Source organism: Prionailurus bengalensis, chromosome A1 (assembly GCF_016509475.1).
Source record: "Prionailurus bengalensis isolate Pbe53 chromosome A1, Fcat_Pben_1.1_paternal_pri, whole genome shotgun sequence".
Taxonomy (NCBI): Eukaryota; Metazoa; Chordata; class Mammalia; order Carnivora; family Felidae; genus Prionailurus; species Prionailurus bengalensis.
The window spans coordinates 195,652,374-195,668,844 of record NC_057343.1 but is presented as its reverse complement, the minus strand read 5'-3'; the positions used below and the strand labels follow the sequence as shown (position 1 = coordinate 195,668,844).

Here is a 16,471-nt window from a genome sequence, read left to right as displayed (position 1 = left end):
AAAAGACTCTTAACGATAGAGAACAGACTGAGGGTTCATGGAAGAAGGTGGGTGGCGGATGGGCTAAATGGGTGATAGGTACTAAGGAGGACACTGGTTGTGATGAACACCGGGTGTCACTGAATTCTCCTGAAACAATACTGTATTGGAATGCTAGAGAGAGGGATCGGCATCGGGGAAGGAAGTCAAAGATAACTCCACTGTTGCTTGCCCAAGTAACTAGGAAATGCACTTTTCATTAACTCAGGTGGAGAAACCGGGACCCAGATTTTAGAAGAAGATGACAGTGTGCTTTGGGAAATTGTACTTTTGAGTGGTCTGTTAGATAATCACGTGGAGATGTGGGGCAGGCAGTTGAATGAGTTTGGAGTGGAAGGGAAAGGGGCAGGGTAAGTATATAAACGTGTATTCTCCACGGGTTGGGGACAATGTTCTACAAATACGCAGTTCCCTGCCCAAACTATACAGCGTAGCTCTGCCAACTGCTTGCATGTCAACTGAGAAGTCAGTTACTGTATGTTACCTTCCTTTCAGTAGTAACTACGTCTTCTGTATTCTATTTTTGTGGGGGGTTTTTGTTTTGTTGTTGGTACTTGTTTTATTTTTCACTTTAATTACATGAGGGACAATAGGCGGGGAGGAGAATTTATTTGCCTTTCTGGGCCTTGATTTTCCTCAGATAGAACTCCAGCCTCCTGCCCTCTGGCACATAGCCATGTGCTCGGCCACGCTGGCCTGATCTTGAAGCCGTGTATGCAAGAAGCTTGCCTGGCTGAAACTGCTCCTTCAGAAGACTCTAATCTTGGCATTCTTTTTCTTGTCCTCCTGCTTCTTTGAATTGTCATTGATTGTTTTGTGTTTAAAATCTCTTCATCTTCGGGAGTCGGTCTGACCCCCTTCTTGCAGTTCAAGGTCAGTGCATAGTGGGACCCGTACCACTATTGGGACAGTGTGTGGTTAATGAGAATGATTCCATTCTTCACCAGGGTTTTGGTGGGACCAGTTGGTTATTAGATGCATCGTAGACAAAGTCAGTAATCCTTGTTCTGTGTGTATAACATTTGGAGCCCCAGGGTACGTTCCCCACATCCAGCCTCCAGGCATGCTACTTGTTGCTGTCTTGTCTGAACAGACTGTGTGCGGAAGGGGGTGGGGGGCGGATGGAGGCCAATTCATTGTTGGCAATGGGGCATCCCAGCTCACGCTCCCTCTTCTCATGGCAGGGCTGGCACTTGTGTTAGTTGTCCTGAGCGATGCCCATTGCTAAGTGCTGGCTGGAAAGGAGATGCTTTTAATTTTGAAGTATAATAACTCCAAATAGACCTGCGACAATGTTTATGAAACTTTGCCAGAAAACAGGAAGCTCGTTGGACCTTCAGATAAACTCCTGCTTCGTTTCTGAGTTATTTTCTTCAGAGAATAATTTTTAATAATTTTTTCTATTGCAAGTATATTTTTTTTCTCTTTAGGGAGGGCAATTATTAATGGCCCTCCAAGTACTTACTGTACTTCTTTAACCATTTTCATCTTAGTCATTTTTTTTTAAACCTAAGAATTTTGTGATTTTGTTATTCCCTCAAACATATCCTCCTGTCACTGACCTATTGTGCTCTGGGTAACTCCTAGTCCTTTTAAAGAGTTCATAGAACGCTAGTAGTCCTCTGTTGCACTAGTTTTCTTTTCATTGTGTGTTACAGATTTATTTCCTATTTCAGAGCATTCATGTTCTGTTTAATTGCCTTGACAGGGAAAAGCAGAGGTAACAGACTATTTTCTTCCCTATCTCTTGTATTCCGAGTCTCTGCCATCCTTTCAGAAGTTTTGTGCTGGCTTGTTGCCTTTGCTTACTCACCTTTCAAAACGGACAATTTCTATTCGAGTCCAAGACGGTAAATACGGTTTATTGGATGAACTGGACGGGGTAAGCCTCAGAGAACAACTGTATCCTTTCTCACTGTTGCTGTCACTGTGTGTGATGTCAAGCCTCTTTCCTGTGGCCCTGATAGTACTTGGGATTTCATAGCTTTTTCTGTCATGTTCAGTAATAATAAACAGTCTCATTTCCCAGGCGCAAAAAATTTTCTGTGTAGTCTGATGTCACAGCGTCAGTATTGCTTCCGGGTTTAGACTTTTCACCCCCTTCCTCTGCCCCAGTTTGTGCCTGGTTTTGTCTGGATGCCTCCGGTGGAGAAGCTGGGATATAGCAGGTTAGCTTTTCCACTTAATTTGCCTTTTACACTTCATCTTCTACACCACAGATAGGTTGGTGAGAAAAGGGAAAGGACTGTAAAGTCAGGGCAGGCAAGGCTTGTAGTCCAGTTGATGTCCTCAGTGCTGGTGGATGAGCCTACAGGGAGCTGGTGTGCATCCCCACTTCTTGCTCGATGGCATCCTGGGCCAGAACGTGCAGTTTGTGACTATCTGATGCCGATGCCTTCCTTCTCAGGTTAGGCATTCGGTAGTATGAAGCAATATATATACAAAAATACTTGGCATGGCCTGGGTTATCTATTATTACTACTCTTGCAAGTATGAATGATACTACTGTTGCCACTTTTTGTAAGAGTACTTTTAACTTGATTTTGGTTCATTTTGTTCAAATATGAGTGTAAAAGAGGTGGTATTTAACTAGGAGATCATACCTGCCAACTTGGCACTGAAAATTTAGGGGAAATTGTATATATTATAGAATGATTGCTCTTTTATATAAAGAGAAGAATACCTTGAGTATAATCCCAGTATTAAAAAAATATATATATCGGGGCGCCTGGGTGGCGCAGTCGGTTAAGCGTCCGACTTCAGCCAGGTCACGATCTCGCGGTCCGTGAGTTCGAGCCCTGCGTCGGGCTCTGGGCTGATGGCTCAGAGCCTGGAGCCTGTTTCCGATTCTGTGTCTCCCTCTCTCTCTGCCCCTCCCCCGTTCATGCTCTGTCTCTCTCTGTCCCAAAAATAAATAAACGTTGAAAAAATATATATATCTAGTAACTGAGGCTCAAAGGGGGAAATGGGGCTTGCCTATTCACTAGACGCTAACAACAAGGACTAGAGTAGGAAACTTCAACTTCTGCCTCTAAACGTGGGTCTTGGTACCTGTGTTTCACATCTTTATGACTTAGTGAGTATAGAGGATTTCTGTTCAAATAAAATGACTAAAAAAAAAAAGGATTTCTTCTGCCTTGATTCTTCCTGTTGTCTTTGCAGGTAGCCTAGTTGTGACACAGGCTTTGATGGATAAGGCACCTTTCCCTTAAGGAATGAACTTTGCCTGTAAGGAGCAGCAAATATTTGTGAACCTTTTAAAAAATAGCCACCAGATGTCACTCTAGACTAGCTTTTGTCAAATACCATATTCATTGTTCTCAAATTTGCTTAAGGGAAAAAAGGGATCAAATAAATGCCATGCATCTTAATGTTTCAAGTCATAAGGAATTTTCTGTGGCTATCTTCAGACAGACACCCAACCATGAGAGCCAATCTTTCAATGAAGGAGGATGCTGTGGATTCTGTTCTCCTGGAATTATAATTTAGTGGGGTAGGCAGAATTGGACATGCAAGAAATAAAGACCCGTTACCCTGACCCCTCTGCATGCAAATGGAGTTGAGCCAGACAGCAGAAAACAGAGTGGGTGGAAGGAAAAACTGACAACATTGTAGGGGAGAAAGTCGCAAGTTTTGAAGGATATTTTAGATTAAGATCAATAGAGTACAGGACCTGGGAGAGGCCACTTGGTGAGTTGGGAAGTGGTAGGAAGGAAGGCAAGATTCAAAGCATAGCAGTGTGACTGAGCCAGGCCTCTTGGCCTGTTTGGAGGACTGTGGGGAAGGTCAGCCATGCTGGAAGGGGTAAGCAGGAGAAGAGTGAGTTGCAAGGCTAACAGTGTCTGCCGATGTTCGGGAGCACAGGTTCTAGAGCTAGGCTGCCTGGGTCCAAATCCTAGCTCTGGCCCAAACTAGTTATTGGCACATGCTTTAGGACATGCTATTTACCCTTGTTTGGCCTCCATTTCCTTATTTATAAAATGAGATAATACCCCACTCATAGGGTCATGGAAAGATTAAATGATAATATTTTTCAAGCATTTAGAAGAGCGTCCAGCACTTAATAGGCATTTCATTATGTGTATGTTGGATAAACAAGGTTCTGCATAGTACAAGGCCTAAGAAGTGCGAATAAGGTTAATGATTAAACACAGGCCTGTGATGTGCCCAGTTCAGTGCCTGTTCATTGAGCACTATATACCAGACATTGGGATAATCTCTGTGTAAAACTTAAAACTGTAATAGTGTGGATGATAATTTCTATGTATTGAGCTGTAACTAGGTGCTAAAAACTAACTTGAGTACTCTAATTGCATTACTTTATTTAATCTTCCCTAAAACTTACCAGGTAGGTATTATTATTATCCTTATTTTGTAGATTAGGGAAATAAGACCAATAAGGAGTAATTTGTTCAAGGTCACAGAAACAGTAAATGACAAAGCTGGGATTTAAACTCCAGAGCCTGATCATTTTAACCACTACACTAAATACCCAAGAGGCATTGAAGAATATTATGAAATCATATTATTTTAGAGCCAAGATGGGTTTACTTGATATTGTAGTTCAGCTCTCCCAACCTATGGGTGAAGAAACACAGTCCCCTAGATATTACAGGATTTGTTTAGGATCATTTGGTGGAGGGTTGACAGTATAAGAATTTATATTTTCCATTCCCAGTCTAGTTCTGATCAAAAGAGGTCTTGAAAGTACACAGCTGAAGAATCAATCCAGTACGTTGTTATTTTTATTTTTATTCAAAGAGACTGTGCTATACAACATCTTTGGCAGGGCAACAAGTGAGAGTACCATGTTTTCTCTTCGCTAGATGGCTATCTAGCAGCAATTTGAAATATTTTTTTCCTTTACAGATGTAGACTAAAACGTCCCTAGGGTCCGTTCACTGTTCTGGACTCCCTGCGCACAATATGCTGGTCTTTGTTTAGAGCACTCCTTTTTTGTATGATAATCTGTTTTGTCATGTATCTCCCCAGTTACAAGACCTGCTTCCCATGGCAGAACCAAGCGGAGATTCAGGGATGTCATCTTTCCACAATTTCTTTCACCTCCACCCAATTTTGCCCCTCAACAAATAATTCCATCTAGCAATGATTTTGTGATGCACTCAAAAGTCAAAGTAAGTCACTTCACTTTTCCCAAATCCCCATTCATCCTGTCCCCCTAACTGGCTCTAATTTCTAATGTGTAGAAATTCTGTAGCTGCCATGGATGGCCCTCAAGGCCTGTGAAGATGGGGTGTTCTGGTTCATGTCTGTCCTTTACCAAAGTGCCTGTTGTGGAGAAGACTTTCAATTCACTCCATAAGAAGTAATCCTTTGCTACATGAAGGGAGAAAAATATCAGGCTAAGGCCGTTTGTCATGGTTTTGCTTGTCTGTTTTTTGCTGGCATTTTTATCTTGCTCTGGGTTTGTGTAAACTCTGGTTGCATTACAGAGATCTCTGTTGTTTAGGGCTTCATTAAAGAACAGGAGCAAAGGGTAAAGAGGAAACCTGCCTGGGGAGTATAGCATTTAATCCGCAAATGTGGGTTAGGTAGTGGGTATAGTTTCCCAAACTGTATTCCTTGAGTCACTGGTTTAGTTATGCTAATAACTGTGCAGTAAGGCTTAAGAAGTAATATATAGCCATTTCTTCGTGTCAAGGAGCTCATTAACATAATAAAGGCACCAAGAAATTTGGTAGTATAAAAGAGAATAAATTAAATGTGTTTGAACTGTATTTTCCAAACTTCCTGAAAGTGTGGAGCACCTACTATCTGACATCCTACATGAATACTGCTCTAAGAAACACTGTGGAAAATGCTAGTTTCACTGAAAGAGAATAAGTTTGGATATGTGGAAATACTACTTAGCTGCAGTCAGTCCTACTTGAAATAGGATCCAGGGACTGCAAGTTCCCAAACTTCTTACTACTAGACTGTACTATGTAAGGAGCTCATGCTGAATATCAGTCAATCACATCACCAGGCACTACTGGGCGCTCAGGCAAGGAATCCATATGTGCTATTTCATGGTCTATTATAAGTCTGACACTTTGAATAGTATTAGCTGTGGTGATTGTAGGTAAGTCACTTGACCTTCTTGATATTAATTTCACTTTCTCTCAAATTATGGGGCTGGAAAATAAACTCTGAGTTCTCTAATTTTAAACTTGGTGATTTTTCAGAGTCCATAGTTTTGGAACAAAATTGAGTAGTTCTATTCTAAATCTTTGACATAACCCAGGAGAGCCATAAGAATTTGACCTGCATATTCATTTCCAACTAGCAAAATAGAGATGTTTAAAATTCTCATTCTGTCCTAATTGAAGGAGCAGTAATACTAGTCATTCAAAAATACAGTTTTTCCCTTAATGTTATTGTTCAAAGTCCTTTGATCTTCTGGGATACAGAGGCTGATTGTCAACTTCAGCAAAGCTGACTAGTGTTTAAATTGTGCTTGTAATAATGGTGTATCTGTTTCTCAGATGATGAACAGATTTTGTCATAGGCTTTTTTTTGGCACAATTGGGATGTGAAATATAGAATGAGGATAACTGGAAGATTGATGAGGATTTTTAAAGCAGCATGGTACTCCAGAAGGAGTGTGTGCTTTTGAGTCATGACACCTGAATTTAAATTCTTTCTCCATTGTGATCACTATCTCTGTGATCTTAGACACTGTCATTAGCCTTTCTTGGTATTCATTTTCTTACCTACATCCTAAAGTACCTATTACTTTTGTAGTTTTTTTTTAAAGGAAAGATATGAGTGAGAAAAAATATAAAATTAGAAGAAGTGCTCAAGGAGAGCAATGTGGAGATTATAAAATGACAGCTCCCCAAATATTGGTTTCGATGCAAAGACCAAGCCCACTAACATTGCTCAGATGATTCAATAGAAGATGAACAGAGCTAGAGGTTTGAGGAGTTTGGAACCTGTGTTTCTAGAACAAGGACAGAGTCAACAGCCTGCACAGGAATAAGGAGAATGTCAGCTATATGGGCTAGAAAATGGCAACATGAACAAGTTCTATTCTAGTAGGGGATCAAGACAGACTAGAGTGGAGAGTTTGTTAAGAGAGCTCTAACTGGAAGGAGGTTGAAATAATGCTCAACAGGGTGACAAGGCTGAAGGTATCAAGTGAGTTAGTGAGAACTTAGCAAAGTTCTTACCCTACATGATGGAATTGAGTTCACTTAATCATAAGTGAAATAGATAGACCGTTAGGGGGCCTGCAATTAACAAAAGATCCCTCAGTGTTATTTGGGATCTCTCCAGAGTAACAAGTCATAATTTATATAGCACTTTTCAATATCCAAAGCACTTTTGCATACATTATTTCAGTGGAGCATCCCATAGCTAATAGGTCTGTCCATGGTACAGTTGGAGAACCTGAAGCTCAGAGAGACCAAATGATTAGTACAAGGATGCACAGCTGACATTGGGAAGGAAGATTGGTATAAAAATTTAATTCCTATAACTTAGTTTTTCCAAGAATAAAACAGCATATTTCTCTAAAAGTGAAAATTATCAATTTACATCCATCCTGTTCACTTGTACTAATTGGAAGGGAATTGTGGGAGATGTTTCCCTGCAGAGGTCAATAGAAGTGTAGCTGTTGATGCGGTTGACACAGCTTAAGGGTTATGTCTCAAAATAAGCCAATTTGTTGCTATTTAGCTCTAAAATAATGGCCAAGTGCCAATACAATTACATATTTGGGGAGTATTTACACAAATTTGTACAAGTTGAAAAATAGAAGTGCGGGCCTTTATTAGTTGTGGATGGTTTAGGTCAGAGAGGATAAGTAGATTGCACTCAAGCTACCACTTTCTCTTTCCACAACTATGAGAGACACCAGTAATTGATCATGATATACTTTTCCATTGGATCCATATGAGACTTCATAGTTCTTATCAATTTTGTGTTCCTTTTTTTTAAATATGAAATTTATTGTCAAATTGGTTTCCATACAACACCCAGTGCTCATCCCAACAGGTGCCCTCCTCAATACCCATCACCCATCCCCCATCAATTTTGTGTTCCTGGCAGGAACTGCTAATTTTTCAGAATTGGCTTATTTGCCATTCCTACTTTAGGCACAGACCTGCCCAACAGTCTCCGTTAGCTTTTCAGTTCAAAGCCATATGTAAAAAACTGTTGTATTTTGTAGGTACAGATGGATCAAGAAATCACGCAATATCATAAGGGACTTATATTTTCCCATCTCTTTAGCTCTTCCTTCCTCTGTATTGGTGTTCTTAGGTTCTATGTGGTGACTTGGAGATTGGGGTCACTTAGAGATTACTTCACTGTGATAATTCAACAAACCTCCAAAGAGGGAGAAAATTTCTTTCCCCAGTAAATCCTCTAAAGGACTTAGCTTCCACTCTTTTGTCCGACTTGTCTTTTGGGATCATTTCTGAACCATTCACTATAGCCAGTGGGGATGTACAGCCTAATTAGCTTACTTTTGGAGAGAGAGGTCTCTCCCTTAATCAGTAAAACCTTGGATTGTGAGTAACTTGTTCTGTGAGTGTTTTCACAAGATAAGCAAACATTTTTAATAAACTTTAACTTGATAAACAAGTGATGTCTTGCAATACGAGTAGTGTGTGACACCAGATGTCATGTGATCACAACTGAGCCAATGTCTCCTCTCTCTCTCTCTCTCTCTCTCTCTCTCTCTCTCTCTCGCTGCAGAATTGTGGGTGACTGTCTCCCATGCGCAGGTGGTCAGTCTCAGGCCAGGTTTTGGCAGAAATCAGTGATTTTTCAGAAGGTTGGAAGGTGCTCACAACTGGCAGTAGTGTATTTTTTGTCACTTCAAAGCACCTATGGACAGCCCTCTGCTGCTCCATACAAGAGTAAGCTTAGGAATGCTCTGCTTCATTCTGGGTCAGGCTGCCTGCAGATCGAGACCCTTTCCTCGGCTGCCTTGTTGCCAGTTACATTCGATACAGTCTATGACAAGAGTTTATTAATACTGTACTGTAGACAAGGGCATTAAGGAATCTGCCCTTGGAATCGTTGTTGCACTATATGCTAGTTAACTTGGATGTAAATTTAAAACAAAGGAAAATTTAAAAAAGGTTGACAATTTTAAAATAAATAAATAGGTAAATAAATAAATAAATACTGTTATGTAGTCAACATCCATGTGAGCATATACAATGGTCCCCAGGCAGAAAAAGATTCCATTGAGCCAATAGATAGCAGTGATTCCATTAGTGATAGTGAGAGTCGTCCTACACAATAACCTTCCTCTGTTTTGTCTCCCTCACATCAGCCACTAAAGTTTTCAAAGGTAAGTGCAGGTTAATCTGTTTATTTTTCTTTAGATTTTGTATTTTGTTATTTTGTTTTATATTACAGTATTATTTTTATATGAATATTTTGAGGTTGTGGAATAAATCATCTGAGTTTCCATGATTTCTTATGGGGAAATTTGCTTTGATATATAAGTGCTTTGGATTACAAGTATATTTCTGGACCGAATTATGCTCCTAAACCAAGGTTTTACTGCACTTGCCTTTATAGTTGTTATGGTTGTCTGTGGCTGACATCTATTTTATGCTGTTCTGTATATTAAATATTTTATATATTTCCCTGTTCTTAGATTACAGGCTCATTATTTGGAGAACAGGTGTGATTTCTCCTGAACCTCATAATCTGGAATTAGTAAAACGATAGGTTTCCCACAGGAAAATTACACCAGAGGAAAAGGAAATGAATAATCATTTTCTAGGAAATGACATCACTGCTTTTGGCCACAGTTTCCTATATGCAAAAGAGAAAATATAAATCAGTTGATCTTATGAGTTGCCTAATTATTTTAATTTTCCATGAAAAGGGGAACTGTACTTTGTATCCTTTTCTAGTACCTATTAAATATTTTACATAAAAATATATATGCACATACATATGTCCATGTGTACATATATTACTCATACAAGGTAACTGAAACACAGAGAAGTCACCAGAATCCCACTAACAAATATGACAGGGCCAGTTTTATATTTCCCAGTGGACTTTTTTTTTTTTTAACTGGATCATGCTAAAATATTCATGTATATCTTACGTTTTGCATATTAACCCTTTAAAAAGATTTTATAATGTGTGAAAATCTCTTTAAAAATAAGCTATAACTCAAAGGTATGTGTCTCAAATGCTGTAATTTTAGGTATTATTACCAGAAGTAAGCAGGTAGTTCAGAACATTGAGGAGAATGAACATTGGAGCAAAGACTGGATCTGTGTCCTCATTTGGGGAGGGAATAATTAGTTTAAAAAGCCTCTATCTGCCTTGACTGCCTTTCTGTCTGTCTTGCGACCCTCCTGCTTCTGCGGGCGTCATTTCATAAATGGCTTCTTCACCCCATACTTAAAAAGATCTTCATTCTAACCCATTAAACAATAAAAATGTGGCCCTTTTCTAGAAAATGGCCTCTCCTACTTCCCTTATTAGATAATAAGCTAATATTAATACAAATTTAGATTGGAGCAGAGTTTTTGGCAACTTTTAAATCCTATATTAAGTCCTGTGTATTTCAAATCAATTTCACTTGTTTTTATTTTCAGTCTCAGACACACAGATACTGTTAGCTAAGAATTTGAAATCCAAACCATGGGCCTAACACAAGATACTCTGTCTCATTCATGTGAATATCACTTCTCAAATGCTTATTCTGTGTAAAGCTGGGTGATACATAAAGACAAATTGCTGTCTTATAGAGATAAGACCCAGGCATAAATCATTACAGTACAAGATAGATGGTAATATGTGCTGCGGGTGAGGAATGGATGGGTTGCTGGGGGGAGGTAAGAGTATAAAGAAATTACTGTGGTCTAGATGGACTAAAGGGGTGCTTTGCTTGGACATCTTCTGGCTACAAGTAAATGAGTTACTTCAAATGTGCCCAGGCTAAAGTCAAAATCCTGTTCATGTTTAATTCTGGAAAAAAGGAAAGATTTCATGAAGGAGAAGAGGTTTAAGCTGAGCCCTGGAGAGGTGACTAAGATTCAGAATTATGACCACTGCAAGAAATCTTGCTAAAGATTCCTATCCTCCCGGAGAAGGAACACGTTAACCCATTCACAGTTAGCTTGGGGTAACAGCCAATTGTTAGAATTAAAAGTAGCCACCCTGATACTGATGCTGATTGAAAGAGGAAATGCTAAGCATAGCCGCTGCCTGAGGAGTGAAGAAAAAGCCACAGGAGCTGAAGAGCACATCCTGTGTCAAATAGTTACTAAGAACAAGGAGACACCTATAAATTTAAAAGAGAGATCTATAGATTTAAAAAGACTTTTTAAAAATAAGACAAGGGGCTCCTGGGTGGCTCAGTCGGTTGAGTGTCCGACTTCAGCTTGGGTCATGATCTCACAGTTGGTGGGTTCGGGCCCCACATCGGTCTCTGTGCTGACAGCTCAGAGCCTGGAGCCTGCTTCGGATTCTGTGCCTCCCTCTCTCTCTGCCCCTTCCCCGCTCACACTCTGTCTCTTGAAAATAAATAAATGTTAAAAAAATTAAAAAATATATAAAATAAAAATGAAATAAAATAAGAGAAAATTGGAAGGCAGTAGGAAGGCCAGTGATACAAGTGAAATAGTTGGAAAATGGATGTATCCTTTTCTGAAAATGAAATGGTCATTCTATAGACAAAAGGAAGGACATGCAAAGGGACAAAGTGGTCTGTGTTTTCTCACCCTAGATAGGCTCTGTTCTGGGTACTGAGAATACTGCAGTAGACAAGAAGTCCGGGCTCTCAGGGAGACTATCTTCTAGTGTGTGAGAGGGAACAACTGACAATTACATACGTAGTGTGTTTTTTGGCAACCTCTGTCTCAGGGCTAGAGTTTGAATCCTTTACAAATAATCTACCCCAACTATCCATTCTAGTTCTTAGTGTTAATTTAAGATTTTCTTTATTAGCAGTCATTCAGTAATATTTTTATTATTTCTTTAATTCATTCATTTATACATTGATTCAACAAATATTTAAGCACCTCTGATAGTCTAGGCGTTGTGATGGTCATTAGAATACAACAGGGAACAAGATGGACAGTGAGCCTTGCCTTAAAGGAACTTGTTTTCTAGAACAAAGCTATTCTAATAGAACTTTCTACAGTGATGGAGATGATCCATATTTGTGTTGTCCATTGTGGTACCCACTAGCTACTATGATTATTAAAGTATAGCTAGCGTGATTAAGAAACTGAATTTGTAATTTTATGTATCCTTGAACAATACAGGTTTGAACTATGCCAGTCCAGTTATATGTGGATTTTTTACAGGACAGCCCTGTATATGTATTTTCTCTTTCTTATGATTTTCTTAACATTTCTTTCCTCTAGCTTTATTGTAAGAATACAGTATATAGTACATATGAGATATAAAATGTGTGTTAACTATTTGTTATCAGTAAGACTTCCAGTCAACAACAAACTACTAGAAATTGGGGGGAGTCAAAAATAATAAGCAGAGTTTTGATTGTAGGGGGTAGGAGCCCCCAACCCCCTAGTTGTTCAAGGGCCAACTGGAATTTTAATCTAAACATAAATAGCCATATGCAGCTAGTGAGCTGCAAGCTAGTGAGCTACTGAGTTACAAAGCATAGTTCTATTGTCTGCCACTCACAGAAAGAGTGATCCACAATAAACCGGTAATACTTAAAGGAATAATTACAGATTACCTTGGGTGGGATGAAATAAGAAAAATGACTTCCTGGGGCACCTGGGTGGCTCAGTTGGTTGAGTGTCCAACTTCAGCTCAGGTCATGATCTCGCAGTTTGAGGGTTCAAGCCCCGCATCAGACTCTGTGCTGACAGCTCAGAGTCTGGAGCCTGCTTCAGATTCTGTGTCTCCCTCTCTCTCTGCCCCTCCCCCACTCATACTCTGTGTCTCTCTCTCTCTCAAAAATAAATAAACACTAATTTAAAAAAATGACTTCCTAAGTTAGAGAAAAATGAGAGGGAATGTATTTTAAGGGTTGATTGGGCAAAACATGTTACCACATTAACTTGAGGTCTGAAGATTGACTAAGAGCCGATTAGAGAAAGACTCTCAGGAAACAGAGGGAAGAACCCACCGATAGGGAAATGGCTTGGCATGTTTGATGGACTGAAAAAGTAGTTGGAGACTGCTAAGAAGTGGTGTTTACAAGAAAAAGTTGGAAAGGAGGCAAGAGCCCATAAGGTAGAAACCAGGCAGTGTGTGTGCTGATTCCACGCTATCTCCTGGGGAGTACCTGGGTCTCTTTTCCATCACCATGGTCACTTTCCAATCGCTTGTTTCCCATGGAGTCCACATTCCGGAGCACCTCACAGCATCTACCAATTACATTCGATCATCTGCCTACTCTGTTATGTGATTAACTATGAAAATAACCTTGCCCACCACAAAACAAAAACTTGAAATTAGACAAGGCCCATGCTTGCAATAATTAAAACAAACTAAATACTAATTTAACAATGTTGTTTTTGAGGTGCTTGAGTAGCTCAGTTGGTTGAAGGTCCGACTTCAGCCCAGGTCATGATCTCTGATAGTGTGGGTTTGAGCCACTGGTCAGGTTCTGTGCTGATGGTGTGGACTCTGTTTGGGATTCTCCCTCTCCCTCACTCTCTTCCCCACCCCACTCTCTCACTCTCTTTCTCTCTCAAAATGAAATAAACTTAAAAAATGTTTTTAATAAGATTTTAATCAATTATAAAGGACTAAATGTAAGAGAAATGTTCTTTTCATTTTTTTAAACATTGTTAGAAGGAAAGTAGCTTATGAGGCCTGAGAACATTTATTTCCTGAAAGCTTTTGAGAGAAAACACAGAGGAAGTCAAGAGAATAGAAAATTGACTTAAAATAGCTTAACTATTTTTTTTAACGTTTATTTATTTTTGAGACAGAGAGAGACAGAGCATGAACAGGGGAGGGGCAGAGAGAGAGGGAGACACAGAATCCAAAGCAGGCTCCAGGCTCTGAGCCATCAGCCCAGAGCCCCACGCGGGGCTTGAACTCACAGACTGTGAGATCGTGACCTGAGCTGAAATCGGACGCTTAACCGACTGAGCCACCCAGGCGCCCCTAGCTTAACTATTTTTAAAGCTGTCAATCCTTGATTTGGAGTTTCTTCTCTAAATGTATAGATATTCAGACTATAGAGATTAGTGATCTATGCACGGAGATAGTCATTATGCAGATGAAATGCCTATGGTACGGGGTGCAGGCAAATAGCTGTTTTTCAGCTGTCACTTTTGTGAGCTTCACTGATTTTAAAAATTGTCAAGAACTTGGATTTTAGAAGGTAAATTCTTCTGTCGAATCATGGGATAATTGGGTTCTAGAGCCAAGGAAATCACCTTTAACTGCTAAAGAAAAAATGTGAAATGTCATTACACGCTTTGTTTTCTAGAAATAGAACTTTCAGCAAAAGAGCAGTATGTAGTCCAGATGTGCTAATTATTAATCTCTTATGATTAATTTTGACTTGAACGACTGTTTAGACCTCTCATCCTGTCTAGTCCAACACCAAACGTGTATCTGTATTCTGTATTGGCAGGTTGTTTCTCATAAACGAATGTGATACTAAATCGAGCATATAAAGAAGAGCATGTATTTTGAGCTAATCGTCATACCAGAAATACCAGGCTGTAGACTTGCCAAAATTCTTTCACAAGCATTTTGTCATTGCATACTCCAACAGCCTCATTAGAAAGGAAGGTATGGCATGAGGCGTAATCTGCCTCTTACTTACAGGGACCCTGAAGTCCCCCTCTGTCATGTCCTGGGAGATTGAATAACATAGGGACATAATTTGAAGTTAGAACACAGGCCATTTGCCCTTCTTTTTCCTCTTCCTCCTTTTCCCTTCCCCTCCCCTTCTTCCTCATCCCTTCTCCCTCCTCCCTGATGGAGGGAAGAAGAGTACAGATTCTCCTCTATACCTTCTTTAATATTTAGTGTCATATGTTGGCAAAAACACAAACGAGGTGTAACAGTACCTTGGATTCAGAGAAAGAAAAGTCTGTGTCAATTAGGAATCTTGGTATTATAAGCAATCAAAATTTAGTGCTGAGCTTCCCCTGTCAGAGTGGTCAGAGAAGCACAAGCTTGCTCCTTGAGCTACATCTTTGCACATTGAAATGGGGAGTGTGGTGCGTGTAAGGGGAGTGGGGATGGGGGTTGCTAGGGATGACAGCTGAGAGGGAGAGCTCCTTGGCCCCTGAATTTCCTGAAAAGAGATTTTCTTCTGTTAGGAATCACATATTTCCTGTGCGCACCCCAGAACCACTCTTCAGATCTTGAGCAATGGAGTGCTACTGTGGGTCTGAGCTACCTAAACATGGAGTGAGTGGACGAGATGACAACTTGAAATAGGGGACTGTTTATTGCTAGATTTACAGTGAACATGTTCTGGGTGGTCCTCTACCCAAATCTTACTTTGCTGACCCTCTCATAAATCAAGCCTCTAATCTTGACTTTTTTTTTTTTTTTTTAGTATCAAGAGTCAGTCCCCTTCCCTAACTGTTCAGGGAACCAGAATTCATCTCTCTGCTTTGCTCTCATAAGGACTCCCCAGTCACAAATGCCCAGAGGGGAATTGGGCTACTCCAGATGGCTTTGATCCATGCCAGTACTCTTCATTATGTAAACTTTCCTTCTGACAGATCACGCGGAACATGTCACATCTTGAAAGAGGAGTTTCCATTAACTACTTTACTGCTGCCAAATGGAATCAGTGTATTATGTGGCCCCCTGCCAGACAGTCAGAGAGACAGAGAGAGTGAGAGATGTTTTCTCTGTTTGCAGCATCAGCCTGGCTCTCACCATCAAGCTGAAGCCTCCTGTTTTCCAAAGATCAGTGGATTTCCTACCTTGTGGGGGATGAAGCCTCTTAACTCTTTTAGCAAGGGAAGGCTACATAGCCAATGGCAAAAAATGAGAATAGAATCCAAATTTTCTAACTGGCAGTATTGTGCTCTTTCTACTGTATACTACTTAACCTTTAAAATCTGAAGTGCTCTTTTTAAAACGTGAATTGAGTAAAGGATATGCATTTGTTTTGCAATAAAACTTGGCTACCGTCTTTTCTTCCTTCTCACCTCTCTACCATATATGGTCAATCAGTACATTCTACTTATTTTGTAGCTTAAATACTTCAAAATATTTTTAGTTTTTTTTTATCTCTACTATCTAGTCCACGGATTTGTATTTATCATCTAGAACAGGTACTCAATACATATTGGTTGAAAAAATTAACTGAATATTGCCAGCTTTATACTTTAGTCAACTTATCCAATAATTTTGTGTTTATAAAACCCTTCAAGCCAAACTGTAGACTTTTAGTTAGTCACAGCTAAGGATGATGCAACAGCTATTCTTATATTATTTGTGTTTAGAATTGACAATTTATGGTTCCAAAAACATCTCTGAGGAA

The 16,471-nt window shown here is 39.7% G+C and overlaps 1 pseudogene; it reads right to left on the bottom strand.

The window, feature by feature from the left end:
- Positions 1 to 646: 646 nt before the first annotated feature.
- The window catches only part of LOC122479982, an 83,960-nt pseudogene continuing 68,135 nt past the window's right edge, over positions 647 to 16,471 (bottom strand).